At 35.1% G+C, this 7892-nt stretch overlaps 1 long non-coding RNA gene across 1 annotated transcript in view; it reads right to left on the bottom strand.

The window, feature by feature from the left end:
* Positions 1 to 3309: 3309 nt before the first annotated feature.
* LOC110478224 (uncharacterized) overlaps positions 3310 to 7892 on the bottom strand; it is a 46620-nt gene continuing 42037 nt past the window's right edge. The window contains exon 3 of the long non-coding RNA XR_002466724.3: positions 3310 to 3409. This is a non-coding gene — a long non-coding RNA (uncharacterized LOC110478224). The remainder of the gene's footprint in view (positions 3410 to 7892) is intronic.

The following is a 7892-nucleotide window of genomic DNA, read 5'->3' as shown; positions in this document are numbered from 1 at the left end:
TCTGTACTTTAAAGGGTTTCTTTTGCTGTCCTGTGCAATAACATGGAATTACAGCCTCACTGAAAACATTTAGTAAGGAAAGATGCTATGACTATAAATCCCAACAATCAGATTTCTGCACACATGGTTATTTAGCTTTGCATATCTTCTTTAGACCCAGAATCAGCCCTTCCCTGAGATACTATTCATGTCACAGAGAGCTAATGCATAAATAATAGATTCAAAAGAAAAGTATAAATAACTCTCCTCCCTAAGCAGACATACAAATAAACACAAACCCTAGCTGGAATATGCCTAAATAAAAATCTCTTTTCTAAATCCTTTTAGAAATCCTTTAAATACACCAGTTATTTGCAAGACATGCTTTTCTTAGGGATGCATGAGTTCGTAAGTCAGCTGCTGGTATGAGATGGAAACAGAGGTACTTCTTTTTTTCTTATTATTTGCATACTGCAGTTCATAATATTTTAAAGAAACACAATGAATACTTGCAATATGGAAATTAACATGACACAACTAATTCCAGCAATGCAGGAACATCTTCTTGCTCCTTATAGTTATTGGTGATTTTATTCTCCCTTAAACATTTTTACATCAAATTAGTGGAAACACCAGTATATATTTAATCTGAGAGTTTGCTAAAGGTATTCAAGGCTATAACTTACAGCTACAGTCTGATAATTTAGAAAATATCAATTTCATAATGGAAAAAAAATCTTATTTTTTAAAATGTTGTGCCAAAATCCATTTGAAGGAAGAGGGGAGGGCCCCAAAGCCATGTAACCAAGAGATGAGTAGGGTAGTCAACAGAGAAATGACACAGCGTCAAACCGCTCCTCTGCCTGACATAAATAAATAATTTGAACTTCACAAAAATTCATAGAAACATGAGCTCAGTCGCAGGACTAGAATATGTTCTTGTCAAAATTTGAACCTGAGTTTCAGGAAGTGGATTCACTGTACAAGTGAATTTTTTATCTGACCAATAGGTATCTGTAAAATGCTTTGAGGCTTCTGGAATGGGTGTTTGGTTTAAGTTGGGTTGGGTTTGGTTTGATTTTCCTTTGTGGTTTTTTTGGTCTGTTTTTAAAGAGTCTTTAGATTATTTAAAACCTAAGTAGTATCCCTTGGCTTGACTTTTGTTTTTGTTGCTCTTCGGTTTATAGCATTAGACAAAACGAATCAGGTTATTTCTCACAGCTTTCTACCTCTTGATAAAGGTCAGTGTTTAGCTATTGAAAATGTTGGAAAGAAGATACATGTGGCATTTTGGGGTATTGATCTGTTTATAATGTATCATTGTGGCCTCCAGTGCTTTAATTTCCTTAATAGCCTATTTTTAAGGCTGCTGTCAAGGTAGGAAAGAATGTTTCCTGAGTTTTATGTCCTTACCTTCTGCCTACATTTTAACACCTGACAAAATCTTTTTATCTTTGGATTTGGGCTTTCTGTATTCAGGAGTAGTTAGTTGGTCTGTAGCCTTTTACACTTCATCTCTTGTGCCTCAAAGAATTTAGCACCATATCAGCTATGTTGCTATCCAGTAAACACTTGCTGTGGAGAGATGAGATGCTGAAAATAATGTAAAAATTAAATATTCATTGACTTGAAGGTTAATTAGACTAGGAGTGCGTGTGTGTAGGTGGAGTATGGTTTCCAGCTCTATAGTAAGTAGGTTTTCAAATTATATAAGTGACAGGCTGATTTCAGAGCTATCATTTCATCTGACCGAGAATGGAAATGAAAATGAATATACCAAAGGAAAAAGTTCTTGTGAAAATATATTGTCTCACTTATGCTAATAGAGAAAATCTGTACAATCCAGATAACAATGGGGTTAATCCATATTAACATGTTATAACTGGGATCAGGGTGAGGGTTCTACTAATTTGGTCCTTAGCACCTGCATTTGCAATTTCTAAATACCTGGGATGAAAGGTTGAATTTTTTGGTTGTGTAACTTCCATGGTAAAGCTGAGAGTGCTGGCAGTAAGAAAGCATCCAAAAGTTACTCATATTGCCTCCATTTGAAATTTGCTCTGTAGAGCAGAAAGGTGCTTCTGTGGGAAATGTAGAACAATATTCTGAACACGAGTTAAAAATGAAAAACTTCTGAGAGTTTTGCAATACATGGAGATTCCAGACACAGGAATGGGAGTGGAATAGAAAAAGAAATAATCCAAACACAGTACCATGTGTTGGCAGATGGATAAAAAGAGGGGCTTCCAAGACAAAAACATCTGAAAGCCCAGAGATCTAAAAGAACTAAGTAAACTTTTAAATTTTTGGTCTCAGTTCTGCAGAAGACACTAGCAACTTTAGAAATGAGGATACAGTTATCAGCTTTTTCAGCCTCTTCTCGGGACAATTCATAGTTGTTTTTAGTTACATCACTGCTGTTGGTCTAAAGAATTAGGAATTTTTTCCCATTCCTCTGCACTAGTTTTTAGCATATTTACAAAATGTGGTCAGAGAGAAGATTAAAAATAGATCTTATAATACTGAAATGTACTCATTAATTTCAGTTTGGAGCTCCCACTTTTGTTCACTGTTCTATCTAGGAGAGAATTTGATTTCTTTTAAAAGAGCATTGCATTTTATAGTCTATGAGATCTTGTGTTAATCTCAGAGGCTTGTATTTTCACCAGTGACACATCTGACACATAGTTCACTCATCATTGGAAGTAATTGCTTACTTTAAAATACTCTTTTCCCCAGTACTTTTAAAGCGCCACTTCTCCCCGGAGCTTGCCTAAGGCTGCTGAATTCCTTCTCTGAGCATTTCCCAGTTTTGTGATGCTTGTGTTAATGGCTGATGTTCTTTCACTCAATAGTTCTCTCATATTTTCCATGCTGAGTGCTCCTATGCATGCATCTGAGGTGCCCTGTAAATAAAATAAATCCTGGCAAAAATTCAGCCGCTTAAAAATTATTTCTCACTCATCATATAAGTTTAGTCTTTGTATTATGTTCCTTCTACAATAAATATTTGAGTTGAACTTAATAAAATCTCATCTTAACTTTCTGCCAAGCTGTTAACAGTGAAGTTTGCTTCTGAAATCTGCCTATGAAGTCTGCCTTCCTCTCAGTGTCTGAATCTGTTTTCTCGTATGCGGACACATGCACAAGCCTTTATCTCTGTGTAGTGATTAAACATGCAGGGCATTCTTTCTTTTTTACAAGTGACTTAGGAAGTTAAAAGGAATTAAAATTACAATTATCAGAGAATTTAAATTAACATGAAGAGCAAATAAGCATCACTTGAACTGGAGAAGGACTCTGCATGCTTTTTTTTACCTCAGTGGTGCTTTCAGGATAAAGTATGACTTCTCCCCATTCCTTTTAACTCTTGTTTTACTTTTCAGTGCAGGAAGGCCCAGCATTAGTTTCAGGACTTAATGTTCCTAGTCTGGAAAAAACAAGAAGAAAGCTGAGTATAGTAGAGAAATTAAGATTGTTCTGAAGGGCAAAAGTCAATACAATCATCAGTTTTAAGGAACTCAGTAATAGACATAAACTACAGGGTTACAAGATAGGCAATGACAGACCAGGGGGTAATAGTGGGTTTAAACTGAAGGATAGTAGGTGTAAATTAGGTTTAAGGAAGAAATTCTTTGCTGTGGGGGTGGTGAGGCACTGGACTAGGTTGCCCAGAGAAGCTGTGGATGCCCCAGAAGAAGTGAGGCTGCTGGCACCTGCACCAAGCTCCATTGCAAGGATTTAATGTTCACTAACAATTGCAATGTCCTGGCACAGCCAGAGGGCAGTTAGTTCTCACTCCAGGGAAGTCCAAGCTATGTCTAGAATTAATATACAAACCTGATGGAATACTAACACATTTATCACTTGCACTTTGAATTAACACTCTAAGTAAGTACAGAATAGTGCATGAAACTCTTTTAAAATGGCAAAGGTAATGGAGGAAAACCATCAGCTTTTGCTGCTTTTGGACAGAGGTACAGCAATTGACAGTGAAGAAAAGTTAAAACTGACACAAAAAAGGACAGCATAAATTGAAGCTTCTATATAGCCCAGTGCTTGTTTTGCTTATAAGAAGTATAAATAAGTGAAATGCAGAGATTAAATGGTGCCCAAGCAAGCAAGAGGACCACAGATCATGCTTTAATGTTGGGGAACAGTGAAGGGAAAATGAAAGGTTCTTATGCTTTTAGCATCTGGTACTTCTGTGTTCTATTTGGATTTTCTAATAACTTTCTCCAGTATTAACAAACACTGTGTATCTGCTTTTTTTTTTTTTTTACTTTTCATATTTTCACCAAACTATTTAAAGTGATACATTACTTTTCTCTATTATTGTGGTTTATTGTGACAGAACCAGTCCATGATAAATCCTTCCACATTGCTGCAGTATCTGCAGTCAAATAGTCTACTGTTGATGTTTCACTGAATGCAGAGGTTAAAATAAATGTTAGGCTAATGTCCTCCACTGCCAAATATTTAAATATCAATCTAAACCAGATTTTTTTTATCTCCACTATAAAACATTATTCTAGAGAAGAACACCGGAAATGCATTGAAAGCTTACGGTTTTTTTTGTTTTCCAAGTGGTAGGATAGAAGAGAAAAATGATCTTTATCCCTGAGATGGAGATTTGAGACTTAATAATTCTGTTTCCCAGACATACTGACAAGCAGGTAAATACATCTGGAGAGGCTTTCTTCCTAAATGGTGAACAGTTCATGCTGTGCAGAAACTTTGACATGCAGTTTTGCTCTGTACTTTTTCTGTTACAATTTTAGTCAAAATTGCCTGGTTTATGACCAGGGTATAGTATGTGGAACTGAACAAGAAAGGATTTCCTTTCTTATAGAAAAGTGATAGTATAGAATATAGGTTTGGACTGTGCATTTGCTTTGTTAAGACCCCAGAGATGTATATTTTCAAAGCTAGAAAGATGAATTTTCAGAGTAAGTGTATGCCCTGAAAGGAGGGAGTCTAGGTGGGCATTGAGGATACAGAAGAAAAAAATTCTGTGCTGGGGAGAAGAGGGAAAATTACAGCAGAGATTTTCTTCTGGCAAATTCATGGTGTGGAGAAAAAAATATGCCTTCTAAGAAGTAATTAATATCTTTTATTAACATCATGTCTCAGAACTAGACACTAATTTTGTTTGAAATTATCTGCCAGTAGCTAAATTAACATGATTGAACTGAGAGAGGTGAAAGCCATAATTTGAATGCTTTATTCAGATAATTATTTAAATTATAGAAAAGTGATAGAGGAGGGACTTAGATTTTTCTCTATCACAGAATAATCATGTGTCAGAAAAGTATGCAAAACTTGAAAAGAAATGTGTGTGAATTAACAATTTGGAATTCTTTCCCTGGGGGTAAAAAACACTAGGTGTAATCTGTACGCTACTACACACACATTCAAATAAAAACAGCAAAAGGTGGTAAAAAATACCGATCTTTGACACCTTTTTTATTTTCAATGATGAAGTAATTTTTAAAATGCTTTATGAGTTAAACTGCATAAAGGAACTTTGAAAGTATCTAAGCAAGTGGAAATTTACAAGACACACATTAAACAATTATTAATTTGTATTTAAATAAACTGGAAATGAAATTGAATGTGGAATTCTGAAGTTTATGGCTTGCTATATCCTGTTAGACTGATTTATTTATTTTGCTTTGCAGAAATGCTCTTTTTAATATCTTTTTTGAAGTGCTTAGAAGAAGATAATTCAAATGAAAACTGAAATGGCAAGTAAAGCCAGGAATATGTATAGATGGAAAATTTAAGACAATTTAATGCTGAGGTGTTATAGAGTTGAATTAATCTGGTTTAGATACAGAATTTTTCTGTCCAACTTTGTATCATACATAAAATGAATGAAACTTTACCTGAAGTTTCAAACACCTGAAGAATTTCATACAACTATTATGTCTTGTTGATTTTTTAAACATTAATGTTTTCTCATGTCTTGCAATATATAAATAAAGCCCCTCAAAAACCTGCAAGAATCAGTGCAGGTGAGTTTCCTTTGGTTAAATTACTTGCTTGTGGCTGTGTTAAAAATTCAAGTTTAAAGTAGTTCAAACAACATGATGAAATTGTCCTAGTTTTATTTGCTTCGCATGGGCAGTGTTGCAATTCTACCCCTGCCACCACACACAAGAAATCAATTTGCCAACCAAGTTAGAGAAGGACAGGACTGTTAAAGAAATCTTTCCTAATCCCTCCAGGGTTCTGGCATGACATGGGTTTAACATTATCCTAACATATTTTATATAGATAATAATTTCTAAGTTGTCAGAGCAGTGTTCAGAGAAAGTTTTTGCTGTTCAGAATGCTGTAGGTGGTCAGTAAGAAGCAAAAAGTCATTCCTTTACTGATACAGTGGGAGAGAAAAAAGGACCATGAGAAAAAGCTGTATGGTGATAGGGCTGAATCACACTTTATATTCCTAGACTATCCCATTTTGTTGTGGAAAGAAAAGGTTTGTAGAAGAAGCTACATCATTAAACCCCAATTAATAATGAGTCTTTTATATAGCAAATAGGAGTCAGAATATATAATCACAATAAAAACTATATTATTTTGAGCTTACCTAACAGTAGTCTGGTTATTTTGTGGCCCTTACTCAGTAGGAAGGACAATTCTGTGCACTAGGACTCTGGTAAGCACACATAAAAGCATATTGCTGGCAAGTCATGTACTGATGTCATGTACAGGCTCTGATCCATTTGAATGACATATGCCATTACAAAGGGTAAGAGAAATTATGTAATCAAAGCAATGAGAGAGAGAAAGAAAGAGAGGACACTTCTTATTTTTCTGATTTTGGGATTTATTAATGCTGAAATAAGGAAAACATACCAGACATCACAGGTAGATTTTTTTGATAATATGTTTTTTCCTTCAAGTTATGAATTTTTTAAAGCAAATTTTTTTTCTGCTGAAACCATAGAGCCTGATTTTCTACTCACAGTAATATCTGGTCTCATAACTGGGGAATTCCATAGTCTACTCTCACATATATACCTACTGTTTAGTTAGCAGTGGCATGTTTGGATTTCCATTTGACATAAGATTGTTGGCAGTTCTCAGTTGCCTGTTTATACAGATCAAGGAAAAGCTTTGAGTTCTGTGTCTCAAACTGCAAATAAATTTTAAAAATTTCTTCATTATCTCTGAGGCTTTTCCCCAGGAAAGAGAACACCATGGACATTTTCCCAACTGCTGCTAAGTGTCAGTTTAAAATCAGGGAAAGTAGTAAAAAATAGTTCAAATATGTAATCCTATACATTGCTTGAGTGTAGCATCACCATTGCTGGATTACTTGACTTTGAATTCTTTGTTTTAAAAAATACTTTAAAATATTATATAGAAAAATAATATTAAATACAGAGGTAATCTTCATTATCTTATGATTTTTAATGTATTCAGCATTTTGCATAGCAACAAGTCATGCTGATTCAATAATTTAAAAAATTAAGTACTGTTTCTAAATACTGAATTCACTGAAAATACATTTAAGAATCCAAGCAGGATGGACCTGGCAAGATTGGCACTCCAGGAATCTGGAGATTTCACTGGGTGTTCATGTTACATTCTCAAATTCAGACAAATAGGCATCTCCTAACCACAAAATATGATTCAAATTTTCAGATGATGTTAACTGGAACAAGTGTGGCCTTCATACAAGGCTGGAGATTTATGCCAGGGATGCCAGGCTGTGTCATGCAGAACTGCTCAGATGGGAAGCAGCAGTCATACTGCTGGGACGTTTTGCTCCTGCTAACACTGCTTGCAATGTTCAGCAGAGCTGGTTGGCTCAGAACCCTGGCTGATGCTGTTCTAACTTTCCAGGGATGGATCTTTTTGGATGGTACTGCATGATGTTCTATAAATGCAATCATTATTTT

Source organism: Lonchura striata, chromosome 4 (genome assembly GCF_046129695.1).
Source record: "Lonchura striata isolate bLonStr1 chromosome 4, bLonStr1.mat, whole genome shotgun sequence".
Taxonomy (NCBI): domain Eukaryota; kingdom Metazoa; phylum Chordata; class Aves; order Passeriformes; family Estrildidae; genus Lonchura; species Lonchura striata.
This window is presented reverse-complemented; position numbering and strand designations above follow the sequence as displayed.